We start from the raw sequence: 24,409 nt of genomic DNA, 5'->3' as shown, positions 1-24,409 counted from the left end.
TATACATGTTCAAATAACAAAATAAATCATATAAGAGCATTTTACAAGATCGCATAGCTAAACTGTACAAGTACCTTATTTGTCCATATATAATGAGTCATATCTGTTTGTATTGAAGCATTCAGAACGTACATTCACACTAAAAGTTCAAGAACCATGAAAACATTAACAACAAACTATGTTATATAAGCATTGTGGTAGAATGCATGGCCTTCTGAAACGATGTTTTATGTGGAATTGCTTATAACGATCCACGTCGGTAAAAACAAATACTTAAATACAGCCTATGATGCAGAATCCTCTGCACAGTAGAGATAGAGTTCAGAGAGATTTCAATACCTTTAAACGTAAGCCCACTGACAAACAACCACTGCATCAACAAACAATGAAATCAAACTGTCATTTCGTTCACTTTCAAGAGGACGAAATGCTGATCACACTTTATTGTTCATATCTGTACAGTCCTCATTTAATAATTTTGGCAGAAAACTACTCATCAAGTTTGTCGTATCCGAACGACTTGATTTCCACATTTCTTTTCAAGTATCTCTCTTAGGTAGGCCATCTTCTCTTCATTAACATTCTTCAGAAATGTATGTGGTTAGTTCCTTGCAAGATTGGTACTTACTATCAACATTCCAGTTCTATTGATATATAACCATTTCCTTTATTCGCATGAACATTAATCCACCATTGTTCTGTTTAGGACTCTAAATTGATGAATCTTATAAGTTTAGTATCCGATCTGTGAGCACAACTTCTTTGCATAGGTCTTGATGTTTCATTTTTGAAATACAGATTTGTACCTTTAATTTGACGTATGATCTGCTTTTCATTTTGACCATCATGAAGATATATCATAAATATTTAGTTAGGTTCCTAATTCTTTAGGTCTCTTTGTTTGGCTCAGAAACGTGAGCAAAACATCGGTCTATCGTTTGGTCAGAGAGAAGCTTAGAATGCGTGCGTTTAGAATTTAAGTAGCATTGAGGCAGACACATAAGATAAGAGTAGTATTATTACTCGACACGAAAGAATTTTGTTCTCATGTTCGCAATTTAATTGTATTATTGTTGCAGCTCTGTGAGCCACCGTCGTGTTGTATTCATTAAGACATCTCTGGTTGATGAAATAACCTATGTATTAAACAGTCACTTTCTCCTTCTCTTCCTAGAGTTTCCTACAAGCGTCAAAGAACCCATACTAACAACATCCTATGAGTTTTCACCTTCAGCAGGTACTGTGATGAAATCTTGTACTAAACCTCAATATTGTCCTAAAGCATGTTTACTGAAGGAGACTGGAGACAAATTTTATAGCAGATTCTATTCAGCTACTTTCCGTTATAGAACATGCAGAGTCTCTTGAGAGACTCTTGTCGATTGATTGATTGATTGACTGGTTGGTTGGTTGGTTGGTTGGTTGGTTGGTTCTTTGGTTGGTTGGTTGGTTGGTTGTATTTTTAACGGTGCACCAGCTCTGTTAGTCTATATAGTGCCATATAAAAGATTATATGTAGGAGAATTTAAAAGTGGTAAAAGGTTTCGTATCGACCAGAGATATAAAACCAAAGAATTGAAGTAAAACGATAAGATGGTAACGGTAATAAATACAATTTTCCCATCAACTGGGATTGGAAATGGTGTATGTTAATGAAGAAAATAAGGGACGATATATACATTGCATTATACTGCTGAAGGTGAAAATATACAAGTTATAGCTTAGAATAAATGTTTACTTCGTTCAGGAATTTTATAATACAAGTCAATTTTACTGTATCAAGAAGTTCCTTCATGTCATGCACATTGTAGTACTGACCGCGCGTAGGTTGGAGGTGGAAACACTTCATCATAAAGTGCGTTACAGTGAATGGTTCATTGCAAGAAACGCACTCGGATGGGTCTTCGCTTTTTACTATGTGGAAGTGGGTTATATACGTACGACCAGTTCTAATTCTTCCAATGACCATCTCCTCCCTACGGATGATTCTTTAGAAAGGAATCCATTCTACTAGGGTTGGCTTGATGGCATGAAGTTTGTTATTCACTGCATCATTCCATGATACCTGCTACTTCTGACGTAAAGACTCTTTACTGCTAGGTTTAAAATCAGTATACTGTATTTTAAAATCAGATGGTTCTAGGGATAGGGCCATTTTAGCAGCACGATCTGCTTTTTCATTACGTTTAATACCAATATTGCTAGGTACCCAACAGTATAATATACTGTGGGAGGTACTCAGCTCAGTATTTTTGACAAGAATATTGGTCAATGAATGGTTTGCCAGTTTTCTATGATGTTGTGACTGACGTACTGTCAGTGAGTCGTTGAATATGATGTTGTTTAAAATACGTTTGTTTTCGATTTACTACAGAGGAAGGTCTATTGCTCTGATTTCAGCTGAAAAAATTGATGTGCTATTTTGTAAGCGAACTCGTGTTGTTTTTTCTACTAACGGAAACTGCAGCAGCTTTTACATCACCCTTTGATCCATCAGTATAAATTCTTCTGTAGTATGTTAAATTGGGTGAGGAGTTCATGGTAAGTGTTGTTGCAGATGGAAGGGATTGTTTCAGATCTTTTTCCATCGTCTAGAGCAAAATGTGCTTTTGGTTGTTTAAATAGAAGATGAACGTTTTCTGAATTTCAGAAAGATTAATTCTCGTGAGGTGAAAACTGGATGACATTATAATGCCAAAGGAAGGCATGGCGTTTAGTTTGTTTTTGCACAAGGTTTTGTATTGGGTTGGAAAACAGCCGATGAAGCAGTAGTCAGAGGGTTTGATTTTAATTTGAGAGTATACCGTGCGGAGAGCATTTCTCTACGATGTGATAAAGGTGGTTCGTTCGCTTCAGTGAGAAGGCTTTCACACGGGGATGTCTTAAATGCTCCTAGAGCGAGTCTTATTCATTGATGATGAATTGGGTCAAGCATCTTCAAATATGGCTTCCTAGCTGAACCATAAACAACGCAACCATAGTCCAGTTTGGAGCAAATAAACGTTCTATATAAATTGAGGAGGAATTTTCTATCAGCACCCCAGTAACTGTGCGCTACTACTTTAAGTAGCTCTAGAGGTTTCAAGCATTTAGCTTTCAAAGTCTTAAGGTGCGGAGTAAAAGTCAGTATTCTGCCGAAAATAATACCTAAAATCTATGTATCCTTAACAACTGGATTAGGTGTTCCTCCAACGTGAGTTTAGGTTCATCATGATATCTTCGTAACTGACAGAAATGCATGCACACCATTTTTTTAGTTCGAGAATTTAAAACCGTTAGTACTGGCCGAAATTTTGAATCTAGTTGATATTTGCAGCAGTTGTCTATCAATTATATGCATGCGCTTTGAACGAAAACATATTAGAAAATCATCAACCTATAAGGAGCCAAGCAGTTTGTGATGCTATTGATTTTGATGTTGAAAAGCGTCACAAATAAAATACTGCCCAGGTATACACAAATGTCTTGTCATAGGCATTAAAATCAACGAGTAAAACAAATGGCGCGGAAAGTTATTGAACAGGATTGTCTAATTCCTTTGCTAATAGGTTGGTGTTTGGTGGTGCGTAAATAGAGGAAAAGGTAATGACTCGGTGCAGAGTTACATTTACAGCAATGGCTTGCATGGGCCACACACAGGGCCACTGGAGCATCTTTTCGTGGTGACCGTACTTCTGGCACTTGAAACAACATAGAGGGTTTGGAATATACACTTCAACTTTAACCTGCAAAAAGCCAACTTTGACTACCTTAGGTTGTGTTGGTGTGTTGAAGGTAAGCATGATGGCAATCGTGTCCTGCACTTGTGTGCCGCGTTTGATACGAATTGGACGAATTGCAGTAACACCTTGATTCCTCATTCACTCGACGATTTCAGTGTCGCTGACTCCTGCGAGGTCTCTGCAACGAATGACACCTTTGGATGAATCGAGTGTCGAATGAGCGAAAGTAGTAACTGAAATATTATAAATGTCTGAATTTTTTCATATTCACAGTCTGCACTTTGCGATCATATTAAACGATCTAGCTACCCGATTTCAGTTTTCAATCTTTTCGGAGTGCCGTCTAGGCTAAGAATAGGCTATTCTCTTATAAATGGTGATAACGCAATTATTGGTTTTGTAGGATCTTTTCACTGAATAACAATGAAGTGTGGGAATGATTCCACGCTGCATGCTTCGTCATCTGAGTCTGTTAAAGTTTTAGAATGTTTCAGCTGAGTTTTGGTTTTGTTTTCCATTATGTTTCTTTTATATTCATCACCCATTTTCACCCACCCGCCGCGGAGTCCAACAACCGGAAACTTTCAAGTGCCAGAGATACATAGGTGGTGTAGTCGGCATGTAAAGTATACCTTCCGATTGACCCGTTAAGCCACTGCCTTCTAGCAAGTCTTCTGAGGGAGGAAAAAGGATAAACAAAAGGGTAGACAGTATGGGCAATGGTCGTATCAAGAGGGATACATGGAGAAAGATAGAGAAAGCGAGCAAATAAATTAAGACCGCCTTAGGCATCGCGTTACCAGTCGATTTGTCATGATCGGGCCCTCCCTACCACCCGCCTAGAAGAAGTAGAGACCAAAGAAGTGTATTGCATGGGAAAGACTCTGCTCAACTTTTGGGATTCTTTACTCCTCGGACACCGGAAGTAATCCACGACAAACTGATTGCCTCTTCTTAGTCACCTCTTATGCCACGTAGTGAGGACACGTCGGGGAAATTCTACAAAACATGTCACGACCATCAGAAGACAACATATTTACAACGCACGTCATAAAACATTTCTCATGGCTCATACTGTATAAAGCAATAAGTTTATGAAGTTTATCCTACATGTTTTACATGAAACATTTGGAGATAAAAAAGTTAATAATTTTATTTGCTTAGACACGAAAGCTCGTTACACAATTTTCAATATTTCCTATGCATGCAAAGTCCACGCATTGACTATTCTGTGTGTTCTTTTCATGATATTATCAATTTCCCTGAACGTGCACTTGATGTTGATTTGTACGGTCTTGTTGAAATGTTGCTAATATAACCGGTGGAATTATGTATTCTTTATATATATTAAAACATTAAGTTTTGACGTGATCAGAGTAATAAATTAGTGTTAAGTTTTGGCTTAGAAACGTGTGTTTGTCTGTTTTTGCCCTCTTCTCGCCATCTCCTGGATATAAAAAAGACGTTTCACAATTAGAAAGCAAGGTTTTAGTTGAATATCTGTTTCAAGTTTATCCAAACATCACTCTTGTATAATTCAATTTTGAACGGAAATTTCACATTTCAGCAATTGCCCACTTTTGTTTCTCTATCTCCATCCAAACCGAAATTTTGACAGTACTCAAAGAAAATTTGAAAACACGACACCGATGGATGAAAAGCATTTGTTGACAATTTTTAATAAATCAATTTATCTTTTTATAGCAATTTTATACTGTATTCTTTGGTAAATTTAGCTCGTATTGATATTCATCTCTAGCAAGAGCCAACAAATTTATTTAATGAAAGAAGCAAAATGAGAAACTATGACATCAATAAATGACAATTATTTGTGACAAGTTCTTATAAAATGACTAAATTTCTTAGTTCAAATTATATGAGGCATTATTTTGTGCTATTGTGAAATATTTAAACTGAACAGCAACAAAGCGAGCTTCAACAGTGCGAATATAATATTTCCTTTATTCTCCACAGCTGAAGGTGCAGACGCAGATAACTTTGTTTCTGAAGAATTAAAAGGTAATGCTAAGGGAAATGATTAATGATGTGTATAACATCATTATATTAACAATAAAGCTTTTACATTGTAAAATGTAAAAAGAATGTTCCTTAGTAATGTTCATTGGTTAGGCTTGATATTAAACTTGATATGGCTAGACATTCATCAGAATGAAGATAAGTACTCTGGGTGACGATTTCCCTTATACTTGTTCAAATAACAAAATAAATCATATAAGAGCATTTTACAAGATCGCATAGATAAACTGTACAAGTACCTTATTTGTCCATATGTAATGAGTCACATCTGTTTGTATTGAAGCATTCAGAACGTACATTCACACTAAAAGTTCAAGAACCATGAAAACATTAACAACAAACTATGTTATATAAGCATTGTGGTAGAATGCATGGCCTTCTGAAACGATGTTTTATGTGGAATTGCTTATAACGATCCACGTCGGTAAAAACAAATACTTAAATACAACCTATGATGCAGAATCCTCTGCACAGTAGAGATAGAGTTCAGAGAGATTTTAATACCTTTAAACGTAAGCCCAGTGACAAATAACCACTACATCAGCATACAATGAAATCAAACTGTCATTTCGTTCACTTTCAAGAGGATGAAATGCTAATCTCACTTTATTGTTCATATCTGTATAGTTTTCATTTAATCCAAATGGTAGAAAACTACTCTTCAAGTTTGTCCTATCCGAACGACTTGATTTCCACATTTCTTTTCAAGTATCTCTCTTAGGTAGGCCATCTTCTCTTCATTAACATTCTTCAGAAATGTATGTGGTTAGTTCCTTGCAAGATTGGTACTTACTATCAACATTCCAGTTCTATTGATATATAACCATTTCCTTTATTCGCATGAACATTAATCCACCATTGTTCTGTTTAGGACTCTAAATTGATGAATCTTATAATTTCAGTTTCCGATCTGTGAGCAGAATTTCTTTGCATAGGTCTTGATGTTTCATTTTTGAAATACAGATTTGTACCTTTAATTTGACGTATGATCTGCTCTTCATTTTGACCATCATGAAGATATATCATAAATATTTAGTTAGGTTCCTAATTCTTTAGGTCTCTTTGTTTGGCTCAGAAACGTGAGCAAAACATCGGTCTATCGTTTGGTCAGAGAGAAGCTTAGAATGCGTGCGTTTAGAATTTAAGTAGCATTGAGGCAGACACATAAGATAAGAGTAGTATTATTACTCGACACGAAAGAATTTTGTTCTCATGTTCGCAATTTAATTGTATTATTGTTGCAGCTCTGTGAGCCACCATCGTGTTGTATTCATTAAGACATCTCTGGTTGATGAAATAACCTATGTATTAAATAGTCACTTTCTCTTTCTCTTCCCAGAGTTTCCTACAAGCGTCAAAGAACCCATACTAACAACATCCTATGAGTTTTCACCTTCAGCAGGTACTGTGATGAAATATTGTACTAAACATCAATATTGTCCTAAAGCATGTTTACTGAAGGAGACTGGAGACAAAATTTATAGCAGATTGTATTCAAGTACTTTCCGTTATAGAACATGCAGAGTCTCTAGAGAGACTCTTGTCGATTGATTGATTGATTGATTGGTTGGTTGGTTGGTTGGTTGGTTGGTTCTTTGGTTGGTTGGTTGGTTGGTTGTATTTTTAACGGTGCACCAGCTCTGTTAGTCTATATAGTGCCATATAAAAGATTATATGTAGGAGAATTTAAAAGTGGTAAAAGGTTTCGTATCGACCAGAGATATAAAACCAAAGAATTGAAGTAAAACGATAAGATGGTAACGGTAATAAATACAATTTTCCCATCAACTGGGATTGGAAATGGTGTATGTTAATGAAGAAAATAAGGGACGATATATACATTGCATTATACTGCTGAAGATGAAAATATACAAGTTATAGCTTAGAATAAATGTTTACTTCGTTCAGGAATTTTATAATACAAGTCAATTTTACTGTATCAAGAAGTTCCTTCATGGCATGCACATTGTAGTACTGACCGCGCGTAGGTTGGAGGTGGAAACACTTCATCATAAAGTGCGTTACAGTGAATGGTTCATTGCAAGAAACGCACTCGGATGGGTCTTCGCCTTTTAGTATGTGGAAGTGGGTTATATACGTACGACCAGTTCTAATTCTTCCAATGACCATCTCCTCCCTACGGATGATTCTTTAGAAAGGAATCCATTCTACTAGGGTTGGCTTGATGGCATGAAGTTTGTTATTCACTGCATCATTCCATGATACCTGCTACTTCTGACGTAAAGACTCTTTACTACTAGATTTAAAATCAGTATACTGTATTTTAAAATCAGATGGTTCTAGGGATAGGGCCATTTTAGCAGCACGATCTACTTTTTCATTACGTTTAATACCAATATTGCTAGGTACCCAACAGTATAATATACTGTGGGAGGTACTCAGCTGAGTATTTTTGACAAGAATATTGGTCAATAAATGGTTTGCCAGTTTTCTATTGTGTTGTGACTGATGTACTGTCAGTGAGTCGTTGAATATGATGTTGTTTAAAATACGTTTGTTTTCGATTTACTACAGATGAAGGTCTATTGCTCTGATTTCAGCTGAAAAAATTGATGTGCTATTTTGTAAGCGAACTCTTGTTGTGTGTTTTCCACTAAGGGAAACTGCAGCAGCCTTTTCCTCACCCTTTGATCCATCAGTATAAATTCTTCTGTAGTATGTTAAATTGGGTGAGGAGTTCATGGTAAGAGTTGGCAGGTGGAAGGGTTTGTTTCAGTTCTTTCTTCATCGAAGGGTTTGTTTCAGATCTTTCTTCATCGTCTAGCCTAAAATGTAATTTTGGTTGTTTAAATAGAGAGGGAGGTATTTCGGAGATGGACGTTTTCTGAATTTCAGAAAGATCAATTCTCGTAAGGTGAAATCTGGATGACATTATAATGCCAAGGGAAGGTATGGCGTTTGGTTTGTTTTTGCACAAGGTTTTGTATTTGGGTTGGAAAACAGCCGATGAAGCAAGAGTCAGAGGGTTTGATCTTAATTTGAGAGCATACCGTGCAGAGAGCATTTCTCGACGATGTGATAAAGGTGGTTCGTTCGCTTCAGTGAGAAGGCTTTCACACGGGGATGTCTTAAATGCTCCTAGAGCGAGTCTTATTCATTGATGATGAATTGGGTCAAGCATCTTCAAATATGGCTTCCTAGCTGAACCATGAACAACGCAACCATAGTCCAGTTTGGAGCAAATAAACGTTCTATATAAATTGAGGAGGAATTTTCTATCAGCACCCCAGTAACTGTGCGCTACTACTTTAAGTAGCTCTACAGGTTTCAAGCATTTAGCTTTCAAAGTCTTAAGGTGCGGAGTAAAAGTCAGCATTCTGCCGAAAATAATACCTAAAATCTATGTATCCTTAACAACTGGATTAGGTGTTCCTCCGAAGTGAGTTTAGGTTCATCATGATGTCTTCGTAAATGACAGAAATGCATGCACACCGTTTTTTGAGTTCGAGAATTTAAAACCGTTAGTACTGGCCCAAGTTTTGAATCTTGTTGATATTTTGCTGAAGTTGTCTATCAATTGTATGCATGTGCTTTGAACGAAAACATATTAGAAAATCATCAACCTATAAGGAGCTAAACACTTGGTGATACTATTGATCTTGATGTTGAAAAGCGTCACAAATAAAATACTGCCTAGGTGTACACAAATCTCTTGTTATGGGCATTATAATCACCGAGTAAAAACACAAATGGCGCGGAAAGTTGTTGAACAGGATTGTCTAATTCCTTTGCTAATAGGTTGGTGTTTGGTGGTATATAAATAGAAGGAAAGGTAATGACTCGGTTCAGAGTAACATTTACAGCAATGACCTGCATGGGCAACACACAGGACCTCTGGAGCATCTCTCTTCGTGGTGACCGTATTTCTGGCACTTGAAAAAACATAGAGGGTTTGGAATATACACTTCAACTTTAACCTGCAAAAAGCCAACTTTGACTACCTTAGGTTGTTTTGGTGTGTTGAAGGTAAGCATGATGGCAATCGTGTCCTGCACTTGTGTGCCGCGTTTGATACGAATTGGACGAATTGCAGTAACACCTTGATTCCTCATTCACTCGACGATTTCAGTGTCGCTGACTCCTGCGAGGTCTCTGCAGCGAATGACACCTTTGGATGAATCGAGTGTCGAATGAGCGAAAGTAGTAACTGAAATATTATAAATGTCTGAATTTTTTCATATTCACAGTCTGCACTTTGCGATCATATTCAAGGATCTAGCTACCCGATTTCAGTTTTCACTCTTTTTGGAGTGCCGACTAGGCCAAGAATAGTCTATTCTACTATAAATGGTGATAGCACAATTATTGGTTTTGTAGGATCTTTTGACTGAATAACCATGAAGTGTAGGAATGATTCCACGCTGCATGGTTCGTCATCCGAGTCTGTTAAAGTTTTAGAATGTTTCAGCTGAGTTTTGGTTTTGTTTTCCATTATGTTTCTTTTATATTCATCACCCATGTTCACCCACCCGCCGAGGAGTCCAACAACGGGAAACTTTCAAGTGCCAGGGATACATAGGTAGTATACTCGGCAAGTAAAATATACCTTCCGATTGACCCGTTAAGCCACTGATTTCTAGGAAGTCTTCTGAGAGTAGGAAAAAGGAAAAACAAAAGGGTAGACAGTATGGGCAATGGTTGTATCAAGAGGGATACATGGAGAATGATAGAGAAAGCGAGCAAATAAATTAAGACCTCCTAAGGCATCGCGTGACCAGTCGATTTGTTATGATCGGGCCCTCCCTACCACCCGCCTAGAAGAAGTAGAGACTAAAGTAGTGTATTGCATGGGAAAGTCTCTGCTCAACTTCCGGGATCCTTTACTCCTCGGACACCGGAAGCAATCCACGGCAAACTGATTGCCTCTTCTTAGTCGCTTGTTGTGCCACGTAGTGAGGACACGTCGGGCCAATTCTACAAAACATGTCACGACCATCAGAAGACAACATATTTACAACGCACGTCATACAACATTTTTCTTGGCTCATACTGTATAAAGCAATACGTTTATGAAGTTTATTCTGCATGTTTTACATGAAACATTTGGAGATAAAAAATAAGAATTTTATTTGCTTAGACACGAAAGCTCGTTATACAATTTTCAATATTTCCTATGCATGCAAAGTCCACGCATTGTCTATTCTGTCTGTGTTCTTTTCATGATATTATCAATTTCCCTGAACGTGCACTTGATGTTGATTTGTACGGTCTTGTTGAAATGTTGCTAATATAACCGGTGGAATTATGTATTCTTTATATATATTAAAACATTAAGTTTTGACGTGATCAGAGTAATAATTCAGTGTTAAGTTTTGGCTTAGAAACGTGTGTTTGTCTGTTTTTGCCCTCTTCTCGCCATCTCCTGGATATAAAAAAGACGTTTCACAATTAGAATGCAAGGTTTTAGTTGAATATCTGTTTCAAGTTTATCCAAACATCACTCTTGTATAATTCAATTTTGAACGGAAATTTCACATTTCAGCAATTGCCCACTTTTGTTTCTCTATTTCCATCCAAACCGAAATTTTGACAGTACTCAAAGAAAATTTGAAAACACGACACCGATGGATGAAAAGCATTTGTTGACAATTTTTAATAAATCAATTTATCTCTTTGTTGCAATTTTATACTGTATTCTTTGGTAAATTTGGTTCGTATTGATATTCATCTCTAGCAAGAGCCAACAAATTTATTTAATGAAAGAAGCAAAATGAGAAACTATGACATCAATAAATGACAATTATTTGTGACAAGTTCTTATAAAATGACTAAATTTCTTAGTTCAAATTGTATGAGGCATTATTTTGTGCTATTGTGAAATATTTAAACTGAACAGCAACAAAGCGAGCTTCAAAAGTACGAATATAATATTTCCTTTATTCTCCACAGCTGAAGGTGCAGACGCAGATAACTTTGTTTCTGAAGAATTAAAAGGTAATGCTAAGGGAAATGATTAATGATGTGTATAACATCATTATATTAACAATAAAGCTTTTACATTGTAAAATGTAAAAAGAATGTTCCTTAGTAATGTTCATTGGTTAGGCTTGATATTAAACTTGATATGGCTAGACATTCATAAGAATGAAGATAAGTACTCTGGGTGACGATTTCCCTTATACTTGTTCAAATAACAAAATAAATCATATAAGAGCATTTTATAAGGTCGCATAGATAAACTGTACAAGTACCTTATTTGTCCATATGTAATGAGTCATATATGTTTGTATTGAAGCATTGAGAACGTACATTCACACTAAAAGTTCAAGAACCATGAAAACATTAACAACAAACTATGTTATATAAGCATTGTGGTAGAATGCATGGCCTTCTGAAACGATGTTTTATGTGGAATTGCTTATAACGATCCACGTCGGTAAAAACAAATACTTAAATACAACCTATGATGCAGAATCCTCTGCACAGTAGAGAAAGAGTTCAGAGAGATTTTAATACCTTTAAACGTAAGCCCAGTGACAAACAACCACTACATCAACATACAATGAAATCAAACTGTCATTTCGTTCACTTTCAAGAGGATGAAATGCTAATCTCACTTTATTGTTCATATCTGTATAGTTTTCATTTAATCCAAATGGTAGAAAACTACTCTTCAAGTTTGTCCTATCCGAACGACTTGATTTCCACATTTCTTTTCAAGTATCTCTCTTAGGTAGGCCATCTTCTCTTCATTAACATTCTTCAGAAATGTATGTGGTTAGTTCCTTGCAAGATTGGTACTTACTATCAACATTCCAGTTCTATTGATATATAACCATTTCCTTTATTCGCATGAACATTAATCCACCATTGTTCTGTTTAGGACTCTAAATTGATGAATCTTATAAGTTTAGTATCCGATCTGTGAGCACAACTTCCTTGCATAGGTCTTGATGTTTCATTTTTGAAATACAGATTTGTACCTTTAATTTGACGTATGATCTGCTTTTCATTTTGACCATCATGAAGATATATCATAAATATTTAGTTAGGTTCCTAATTCTTTAGGTCTCTTTGTTTGGCTCAGAAACGTGAGCAAAACATCGGTCTATCGTTTGGTCAGAGAGAAGCTTAGAATGCGTGCGTTTAGAATTTAAGTAGCATTGAGGCAGACACATAAGATAAGAGTAGTATTATTACTCGACACGAAAGAATTTTGTTCTCATGTTCGCAATTTAATTGTATTATTGTTGCAGCTCTGTGAGCCACCATCGTGTTGTATTCATTAAGACATCTCTGGTTGATGAAATAACCTATGTATTAAACAGTCACTTTCTCTTTCTCTTCACAGAGTGTCCTACAAGCGTCAAAGAACCCATGCTAACAACATCCTATGAGTTTTCACCTTCAGCAGGTACTGTGATGAAATCTTGTACTAAACCTCAATATTGTTCTAAAGCATGTTTACTGAAGGAGACTGGAGACAAAATTTATAGCAGATTCTATTCAGCTACTTTCCGTTATAGAACATGCAGAGTCTCTTGAGAGACTCTTGTCGATTGATTGATTGATTGATTGATTGGTTGGTTGGTTGGTTGGTTGGTTGGTTCTTTGGTTGGTTGGTTGGTTGGTTGTATTTTTAACGGTGCACCAGCTCTGTTAGTCTATATAGTGCCATATAAAAGATTATATGTAGGAGAATTTAAAAGTGGTAAAAGGTTTCGTATCGACCAGAGATATAAAACCAAAGAATTGAAGTAAAACGATAAGATGGTAACGGTAATAAATACAATTTTCCCATCAACTGGGATTGGAAATGGTGTATGTTAATGAAGAAAATAAGGGACGATATATACATTGCATTATACTGCTGAAGGTGAAAATATGCAAGTTATAGCTTAGAATAAATGTTTACTTCGTTCAGGAATTTTATAATACAAGTCAATTTTACTGTATCAAGAAGTTCCTTCATGTCATGCACATTGTAGTACTGACCGCGCGTAGGTTGGAGGTGGAAACACTTCATCATAAAGTGCGTTACAGTGAATGGTTCATTGCAAGAAACGCACTCGGATGGGTCTTCGCCTTTTAGTATGTGGAAGTGGGTTATATACGTACGACCAGTTCTAATTCTTCCAATGACCATCTCCTCCCTACGGATGATTCTTTAGAAAGGAATCCATTCTACTAGGGTTGGCTTGATGGCATGAAGTTTGTTATTCACTGCATCATTCCATGATACCTGCTACTTCTGACGTAAAGACTCTTTACTACTAGGTTTAAAATCAGTATACTGTATTTTAAAATCAGATGGTTCTAGGGATAGGGCCATTTTAGCAGCACGATCTACTTTTTCATTACGTTTAATACCAATATTGCTAGGTACCCAACAGTATAATATACTGTGGGAGGTACTCAGCTGAGTATTTTTGACAAGAATATTGGTCAATAAATGGTTTGCCAGTTTTCTATTGTGTTGTGACTGATGTACTGTCAGTGAGTCGTTGAATATGATGTTGTTTAAAATACGTTTGTTTTCGATTTACTACAGATGAAGGTCTATTGCTCTGATTTCAGCTGAAAAAATTCATGTGCTATTTTGTAAGCGAACTCTTGTTGTGTGTTTTCCACTAAGGGAAACTGCAGCAACCTTTTCCTCACCCATTGATCCATCAGTATAAATTCTTCTGTAGTATGTTAAATTGGGTGAGGAGTTCATGGTAAGAGTTGGCAGATGGAAGGGTTTGTTTCAGTTCTTTCTTCATCGAAGGGTTTGTTTCAGATCTTTCTTCATCGTCTAGCCTAAAATGTAATTTTGGTTGTTTAAATAGAGAGGGAGGTATTTCGGAGATGGACGTTTTCTGAATTTCAGAAAGATCAATTCTCGTAAGGTGAAATCTGGATGACATTATAATGCCAAGGGAAGGTATGGCGTTTGGTTTGTTTTTGCACAAGGTTTTGTATTTGGGTTGGAAAACAGCCGATGAAGCAAGAGTCAGAGGGTTTGATCTTAATTTGAGAGCATACCGTGCAGAGAGCATTTCTCGACGATGTGATAAAGGTGGTTCGTTCGCTTCAGTGAGAAGGCTTTCACACGGGGATGTCTTAAATGCTCCTAGAGCGAGTCTTATTCATTGATGATGAATTGGGTCAAGCATCTTCAAATATGGCTTCCTAGCTGAACCATGAACAACGCAACCATAGTCCAGTTTGGAGCAAATAAACGTTCTATATAAATTGAGGAGGAATTTTCTATCAGCACCCCAGTAACTGTGCGCTACTACTTTAAGTAGCTGTAGAGGTTTCAAGCACTTAGCTTTCAAAGTCTTAAGGTGCGGAGTAAAAGTCAGTATTCTGCCGAAAATAATACCTAAAATCTATGTATCCTTAACAACTGGATTAGGTGTTCCTCCGAAGTGAGTTTAGGTTCATCATGATGTCTTCGTAAATGACAGAAATGCATGCACACCGTTTTTTGAGTTCGAGAATTTAAAACCGTTAGTACTGGCCCAAGTTTTGAATCTTGTTGATATTTTGCTGAAGTTGTCTATCAATTGTATGCATGTGCTTTGAACGAAAACATATTAGAAAATCATCAACCTATAAGGAGCTAAACACTTGGTGATACTATTGATCTTGATGTTGAAAAGCGTCGCAAATAAAATACTGCCTAGGTGTACACAAATCTCTTGTTATGGGCATTATAATCACCGAGTAAAAACACAAATGGCGCGGAAAGTTGTTGAACAGGATTGTCTAATTCCTTTGCTAATAGGTTGGTGTTTGGTGGTATATAAATAGAAGGAAAGGTAATGACTCGGTTCAGAGTAACATTTACAGCAATGACCTGCATGGGCAACACACAGGACCTCTGGAGCATCTCTCTTCGTGGTGACCGTACTTCTGGCACTTGAAACAACATAGAGGGTTTGGAATATACACTTCAACTTTAACCTGCAAAAAGCCAACTTTGACTACCTTAGGTTGTGTTGGTGTGTTGAAGGTAAGCATGATGGCAATCGTGTCCTGCACTTGTGTGCCGCGTTTGATACGAATTGGACGAATTGCAGTAACACCTTGATTCCTCATTCACTCGACGATTTCAGTGTCGCTGACTCCTGCGAGGTCTCTGCAGCGAATGACACCTTTGGATGAATCGAGTGTCGAATGAGCGAAAGTAGTAACTGAAATATTATAAATGTCTGAATTTTTTCATATTCACAGTCTGCACTTTGCGATCATATTCAAGGATCTAGCTACCCGATTTCAGTTTTCACTCTTTTTGGAGTGCCGACTAGGCCAAGAATAGTCTATTCTACTATAAATGGTGATAGCACAATTATTGGTTTTGTAGGATCTTTTGACTGAATAACCATGAAGTGTAGGAATGATTCCACGCTGCATGGTTCGTCATCCGAGTCTGTTAAAGTTTTAGAATGTTTAAGCTGAGTTTTGGTTTTGTTTTCCATTATGTTTCTTTTATATTCATCACCCATGTTCACCCACCCGCCGAGGAGTCCAACAACGGGAAACTTTCAAGTGCCAGGGATACATAGGTAGTATACTCGGCAAGTAAAATATACCTTCCGATTGACCCGTTAAGCCACTGATTTCTAGGAAGTCTTCTGAGAGTAGGAAAAAGGAAAAACAAAAGGGTAGACAGTATGGGCAATGGTTGTATCAAGAGGGATACATGGAGAATGATAGAGAAAGCGAGCAAATAAATTAAGACCTCCTAAGGCATCGCGTGACCAGTCGATTTGTTATGATCGGGCCCTCCCTACCACCCGCCTAGAAGAAGTAGAGACTAAAGTAGTGTATTGCATGGGAAAGTCTCTGCTCAACTTCCGGGATCCTTTACTCCTCGGACACCGGAAGCAATCCACGGCAAACTGATTGCCTCTTCTTAGTCGCTTGTTGTGCCACGTAGTGAGGACACGTCGGGCCAATTCTACAAAACATGTCACGACCATCAGAAGACAACATATTTACAACGCACGTCATAAAACATTTTTCTTGGCTCATACTGTATAAAGCAATACGTTTATGAAGTTTATTCTGCATGTTTTACATGAAACATTTGGAGATAAAAAATAAGAATTTTATTTGCTTAGACACGAAAGCTCGTTATACAATTTTCAATATTTCCTATGCATGCAAAGTCCACGCATTGTCTATTCTGTCTGTGTTCTTTTCATGATATTATCAATTTCCCTGAACGTGCACTTGATGTTGATTTGTACGGTCTTGTTGAAATGTTGCTAATATAACCGGTGGAATTATGTATTCTTTATATATATTAAAACATTAAGTTTTGACGTGATCAGAGTAATAATTCAGTGTTAAGTTTTGGCTTAGAAACGTGTGTTTGTCTGTTTTTGCCCTCTTCTCGCCATCTCCTGGATATAAAAAAGACGTTTCACAATTAGAATGCAAGGTTTTAGTTGAATATCTGTTTCAAGTTTATCCAAACATCACTCTTGTATAATTCAATTTTGAACGGAAATTTCACATTTCAGCAATTGCCCACTTTTGTTTCTCTATCTCCATCCAAACCGAAATTTTGACAGTACTCAAAGAAAATTTGAAAACACGACACCGATGGATGAAAAGCATTTGTTGACAATTTTTAATAAATCAATTTATCTCTTTGTTGCAATTTTATACTGTATTCTTTGGTAAATTTGGTTCGTATTGATATTCATCTCTAGCAAGAGCCAACAAATTTATTTAATGAAAGAAGCAAAATGAGAAACTATGACATCAATAAATGACAATTATTTGTGACAAGTTCTTATAAAATGACTAAATTTCTTAGTTCAAATTGTATGAGGCATTATTTTGTGCTATTGTGAAATATTTAAACTGAACAGCAACAAAGCGAGCTTCAAAAGTACGAATATAATATTTCCTTTATTCTCCACAGCTGAAGGTGCAGACGCAGATAACTTTGTTTCTGAAGAATTAAAAGGTAATGCTAAGGGAAATGATTAATGATGTGTATAACATCATTATATTAACAATAAAGCTTTTACATTGTAAAATGTAAAAAGAATGTTCCTTAGTAATGTTCATTGGTTAGGCTTGATATTAAACTTGATATGGCTAGACATTCATAAGAATGAAGATAAGTACTCTGGGTGACGATTTCCCTTATACTTGTTCAAATAACAAAATAAATCATATAAGAGCATTTTATAAGGTCGCATAGATAAACTGTACAAGTACCTTATTTGTCCATATGTAATGAGTCATATATGTTTGTATTGAAGCATTGAGAACGTACATTCACACTAAAAGTTCAAGAACCATGAAAACATTAACAACAAACTATGTTATATAAGCATTGTGGTAGAATGCATGGCCTTCTGAAACGATGTTTTATGTGGAATTGCTTATAACGATCCACGTCGGTAAAAACAAATACTTAAATACAACCTATGATGCAGAATCCTCTGCACAGTAGAGAAAGAGTTCAGAGAGATTTTAATACCTTTAAACGTAAGCCCAGTGACAAACAACCACTACATCAACATACAATGAAATCAAACTGTCATTTCGTTCACTTTCAAGAGGATGAAATGCTAATCTCACTTTATTGTTCATATCTGTATAGTTTTCATTTAATCCAAATGGTAGAAAACTACTCTTCAAGTTTGTCCTATCCGAACGACTTGATTTCCACATTTCTTTTCAAGTATCTCTCTTAGGTAGGCCATCTTCTCTTCATTAACATTCTTCAGAAATGTATGTGGTTAGTTCCTTGCAAGATTGGTACTTACTATCAACATTCCAGTTCTATTGATATATAACCATTTCCTTTATTCGCATGAACATTAATCCACCATTGTTCTGTTTAGGACTCTAAATTGATGAATCTTATAAGTTTAGTATCCGATCTGTGAGCACAACTTCCTTGCATAGGTCTTGATGTTTCATTTTTGAAATACAGATTTGTACCTTTAATTTGACGTATGATCTGCTTTTCATTTTGACCATCATGAAGATATATCATAAATATTTAGTTAGGTTCCTAATTCTTTAGGTCTCTTTGTTTGGCTCAGAAACGTGAGCAAAACATCGGTCTATCGTTTGGTCAGAGAGAAGCTTAGAATGCGTGCGTTTAGAATTTAAGTAGCATTGAGGCAGACACATAAGATAAGAGTAGTGTTATTACTCGACACGAAAGAATTTTGTTCTCATGTTCGCAATTTAATTGTATTATTGTTGCAGCTCTGTGAGCCACCATCGTGTTGTATTCATTAAGACATCTCTGGTTGATGAAATAACCTATGTATTAAACAGTCACTTTCTCTTTCTCTTCACAGAGTGTCCTACAAGCGTCAAAGAACCCATACTAACAACATCCTATGAGTTTTCACCTTCAGCAGGTACTGTGATGAAATCTTGTACTAAACCTCAATATTGTTCTAAAGCATGTTTACTGAAGGAGACTGGAGACAAAATTTATAGCAGATTCTATTCAGCTACTTTCCGTTATAGAACATGCAGAGTCTCTTGAGAGACTCTTGTCGATTGATTGATTGATTGATTGGTTGGTTGGTTGGTTGGTTGGTTGGTTCTTTGGTTGGTTGGTTGGTTGGTTGTATTTTTAACGGTGCACCAGCTCTGTTAGTCTATATAGTGCCATATAAAAGATTATATGTAGGAGAATTTAAAAGTGGTAAAAGGTTTCGTATCGACCAGAGATATAAAACCAAAGAATTGAAGTAAAACGATAAGATGGTAACGGTAATAAATACAATTTTCCCATCAACTGGGATTGGAAATGGTGTATGTTAATGAAGAAAATAAGGGACGATATATACATTGCATTATACTGCTGAAGGTGAAAATATGCAAGTTATAGCTTAGAATAAATGTTTACTTCGTTCAGGAATTTTATAATACAAGTCAATTTTACTGTATCAAGAAGTTCCTTCATGTCATGCACATTGTAGTACTGACCGCGCGTAGGTTGGAGGTGGAAACACTTCATCATAAAGTGCGTTACAGTGAATGGTTCATTGCAAGAAACGCACTCGGATGGGTCTTCGCCTTTTAGTATGTGGAAGTGGGTTATATACGTACGACCAGTTCTAATTCTTCCAATGACCATCTCCTCCCTACGGATGATTCTTTAGAAAGGAATCCATTCTACTAGGGTTGGCTTGATGGCATGAAGTTTGTTATTCACTGCATCATTCCATGATACCTGCTACTTCTGACGTAAAGACTCTTTACTACTAGGTTTAAAATCAGTATACTGTATTTTAAAATCAGATGGTTCTAGGGATAGGGCCATTTTAGCAGCACGATCTACTTTTTCATTACGTTTAATACCAATATTGCTAGGTACCCAACAGTATAATATACTGTGGGAGGTACTCAGCTGAGTATTTTTGACAAGAATATTGGTCAATAAATGGTTTGCCAGTTTTCTATTGTGTTGTGACTGATGTACTGTCAGTGAGTCGTTGAATATGATGTTGTTTAAAATACGTTTGTTTTCGATTTACTACAGATGAAGGTCTATTGCTCTGATTTCAGCTGAAAAAATTCATGTGCTATTTTGTAAGCGAACTCTTGTTGTGTGTTTTCCACTAAGGGAAACTGCAGCAACCTTTTCCTCACCCATTGATCCATCAGTATAAATTCTTCTGTAGTATGTTAAATTGGGTGAGGAGTTCATGGTAAGAGTTGGCAGATGGAAGGGTTTGTTTCAGTTCTTTCTTCATCGAAGGGTTTGTTTCAGATCTTTCTTCATCGTCTAGCCTAAAATGTAATTTTGGTTGTTTAAATAGAGAGGGAGGTATTTCGGAGATGGACGTTTTCTGAATTTCAGAAAGATCAATTCTCGTAAGGTGAAATCTGGATGACATTATAATGCCAAGGGAAGGTATGGCGTTTGGTTTGTTTTTGCACAAGGTTTTGTATTTGGGTTGGAAAACAGCCGATGAAGCAAGAGTCAGAGGGTTTGATCTTAATTTGAGAGCATACCGTGCAGAGAGCATTTCTCGACGATGTGATAAAGGTGGTTCGTTCGCTTCAGTGAGAAGGCTTTCACACGGGGATGTCTTAAATGCTCCTAGAGCGAGTCTTATTCATTGATGATGAATTGGGTCAAGCATCTTCAAATATGGCTTCCTAGCTGAACCATGAACAACGCAACCATAGTCCAGTTTGGAGCAAATAAACGTTCTATATAAATTGAGGAGGAATTTTCTATCAGCACCCCAGTAACTGTGCGCTACTACTTTAAGTAGCTCTAGAGGTTTCAAGCACTTAGCTTTCAAAGTCTTAAGGTGCGGAGTAAAAGTCAGTATTCTGCCGAAAATAATACCTAAAATCTATGTATCCTTAACAACTGGATTAGGTGTTCCTCCGAAGTGAGTTTAGGTTCATCATGATGTCTTCGTAAATGACAGAAATGCATGCACACCGTTTTTTGAGTTCGAGAATTTAAAACCGTTAGTACTGGCCCAAGTTTTGAATCTTGTTGATATTTTGCTGAAGTTGTCTATCAATTGTATGCATGTGCTTTGAACGAAAACATATTAGAAAATCATCAACCTATAAGGAGCTAAACACTTGGTGATACTATTGATCTTGATGTTGAAAAGCGTCGCAAATAAAATACTGCCTAGGTGTACACAAATCTCTTGTTATGGGCATTATAATCACCGAGTAAAAACACAAATGGCGCGGAAAGTTGTTGAACAGGATTGTCTAATTCCTTTGCTAATAGGTTGGTGTTTGGTGGTATATAAATAGAAGGAAAGGTAATGACTCGGTTCAGAGTAACATTTACAGCAATGACCTGCATGGGCAACACACAGGACCTCTGGAGCATCTCTCTTCGTGGTGACCGTACTTCTGGCACTTGAAACAACATAGAGGGTTTGGAATATACACTTCAACTTTAACCTGCAAAAAGCCAACTTTGACTACCTTAGGTTGTGTTGGTGTGTTGAAGGTAAGCATGATGGCAATCGTGTCCTGCACTTGTGTGCCGCGTTTGATACGAATTGGACGAATTGCAGTAACACCTTGATTCCTCATTCACTCGACGATTTCAGTGTCGCTGACTCCTGCGAGGTCTCTGCAGCGAATGACACCTTTGGATGAATCGAGTGTCGAATGAGCGAAAGTAGTAACTGAAATATTATAAATGTCTGAATTTTTTCATATTCACAGTCTGCACTTTGCGATCATATTCAAGGATCTAGCTACCCGATTTCAGTTTTCACTCTTTTTGGAGTGCCGACTAGGCCAAGAATAGTCTATTCTACTATAAATGGTGATAGCACAATTATTGGTTTTGTAGGATCTTTTGACTGAATAACCATGAAGTGTAGGAATGATTCCACGCTGCATGGTTCGTCATCCGAGTCTGTTAAAGTTTTAGAATGTTTCAGCTGAGTTTTGGTTTTGTTTTCCATTATGTTTCTTTTATATTCATCACCCATGTTCACCCACCCGCCGAGGAGTCCAACAACGGGAAACTTTCAAGTGCCAGGGATACATAGGTAGTATACTCGGCAAGTAAAATATACCTTCCGATTGACCCGTTAAGCCACTGATTTCTAGGAAGTCTTCTGAGAGTAGGAAAAAGGAAAAACAAAAGGGTAGACAGTATGGGCAATGGTTGTATCAAGAGGGATACATGGAGAATGATAGAGAAAGCGAGCAAATAAATTAAGACCTCCTAAGGCATCGCGTGACCAGTCGATTTGTTATGATCGGGCCCTCCCTACCACCCGCCTAGAAGAAGTAGAGACTAAAGTAGTGTATTGCATGGGAAAGTCTCTGCTCAACTTCCGGGATCCTTTACTCCTCGGACACCGGAAGCAATCCACGGCAAACTGATTGCCTCTTCTTAGTCGCTTGTTGTGCCACGTAGTGAGGACACGTCGGGCCAATTCTACAAAACATGTCACGACCATCAGAAGACAACATATTTACAACGCACGTCATAAAACATTTTTCTTGGCTCATACTGTATAAAGCAATACGTTTATGAAGTTTATTCTGCATGTTTTACATGAAACATTTGGAGATAAAAAATAAGAATTTTATTTGCTTAGACACGAAAGCTCGTTATACAATTTTCAATATTTCCTATGCATGCAAAGTCCACGCATTGTCTATTCTGTCTGTGTTCTTTTCATGATATTATCAATTTCCCTGAACGTGCACTTGATGTTGATTTGTACGGTCTTGTTGAAATGTTGCTAATATAACCGGTGGAATTATGTATTCTTTATATATATTAAAACATTAAGTTTTGACGTGATCAGAGTAATAATTCAGTGTTAAGTTTTGGCTTAGAAACGTGTGTTTGTCTGTTTTTGCCCTCTTCTCGCCATCTCCTGGATATAAAAAAGACGTTTCACAATTAGAATGCAAGGTTTTAGTTGAATATCTGTTTCAAGTTTATCCAAACATCACTCTTGTATAATTCAATTTTGAACGGAAATTTCACATTTCAGCAATTGCCCACTTTTGTTTCTCTATCTCCATCCAAACCGAAATTTTGACAGTACTCAAAGAAAATTTGAAAACACGACACCGATGGATGAAAAGCATTTGTTGACAATTTTTAATAAATCAATTTATCTCTTTGTTGCAATTTTATACTGTATTCTTTGGTAAATTTGGTTCGTATTGATATTCATCTCTAGCAAGAGCCAACAAATTTATTTAATGAAAGAAGCAAAATGAGAAACTATGACATCAATAAATGACAATTATTTGTGACAAGTTCTTATAAAATGACTAAATTTCTTAGTTCAAATTGTATGAGGCATTATTTTGTGCTATTGTGAAATATTTAAACTGAACAGCAACAAAGCGAGCTTCAAAAGTACGAATATAATATTTCCTTTATTCTCCACAGCTGAAGGTGCAGACGCAGATAACTTTGTTTCTGAAGAATTAAAAGGTAATGCTAAGGGAAATGATTAATGATGTGTATAACATCATTATATTAACAATAAAGCTTTTACATTGTAAAATGTAAAAAGAATGTTCCTTAGTAATGTTCATTGGTTAGGCTTGATATTAAACTTGATATGGCTAGACATTCATAAGAATGAAGATAAGTACTCTGGGTGACGATTTCCCTTATACTTGTTCAAATAACAAAATAAATCATATAAGAGCATTTTATAAGGTCGCATAGATAAACTGTACAAGTACCTTATTTGTCCATATGTAATGAGTCATATATGTTTGTATTGAAGCATTGAGAACGTACATTCACACTAAAAGTTCAAGAACCATGAAAACATTAACAACAAACTATGTTATATAAGCATTGTGGTAGAATGCATGGCCTTCTGAAACGATGTTTTATGTGGAATTGCTTATAACGATCCACGTCGGTAAAAACAAATACTTAAATACAACCTATGATGCAGAATCCTCTGCACAGTAGAGAAAGAGTTCAGAGAGATTTTAATACCTTTAAACGTAAGCCCAGTGACAAACAACCACTACATCAACATACAATGAAATCAAACTGTCATTTCGTTCACTTTCAAGAGGATGAAATGCTAATCTCACTTTATTGTTCATATCTGTATAGTTTTCATTTAATCCAAATGGTAGAAAACTACTCTTCAAGTTTGTCCTATCCGAACGACTTGATTTCCACATTTCTTTTCAAGTATCTCTCTTAGGTAGGC

The 24,409-nt window shown here is 36.5% G+C and overlaps 2 long non-coding RNA genes across 2 annotated transcripts; both read left to right on the top strand.

Moving 5' to 3' along the window:
• The first annotated feature begins 1,172 nt into the window (after positions 1-1,172).
• Positions 1,173-11,714, top strand: LOC149796413 (uncharacterized). The gene is made up of 4 exons (XR_016421427.1): positions 1,173-1,237; positions 5,697-5,741; positions 7,099-7,161; positions 11,670-11,714. It is a non-coding gene; the product is annotated as an uncharacterized LOC149796413 (long non-coding RNA).
• Positions 11,715-13,100: 1,386 nt separating this feature from the next.
• LOC149796412 (uncharacterized) lies at positions 13,101-23,664 on the top strand. Its single transcript, XR_016421426.1, has 4 exons — positions 13,101-13,134; positions 17,647-17,691; positions 19,049-19,111; positions 23,620-23,664. It is a non-coding gene; the product is annotated as an uncharacterized LOC149796412 (long non-coding RNA).
• Positions 23,665-24,409: the final 745 nt, after the last annotated feature.

This window comes from Sinohyriopsis cumingii, chromosome 6, assembly GCF_028554795.1.
Source record: "Sinohyriopsis cumingii isolate HCF-2022 chromosome 6, ASM2855479v2, whole genome shotgun sequence".
Classification (NCBI taxonomy): Eukaryota; Metazoa; Mollusca; class Bivalvia; order Unionida; family Unionidae; genus Sinohyriopsis; species Sinohyriopsis cumingii.
The sequence above is the reverse complement of the archived record's forward strand: the minus strand, read 5'-3'. Positions and strand labels throughout refer to the sequence as shown.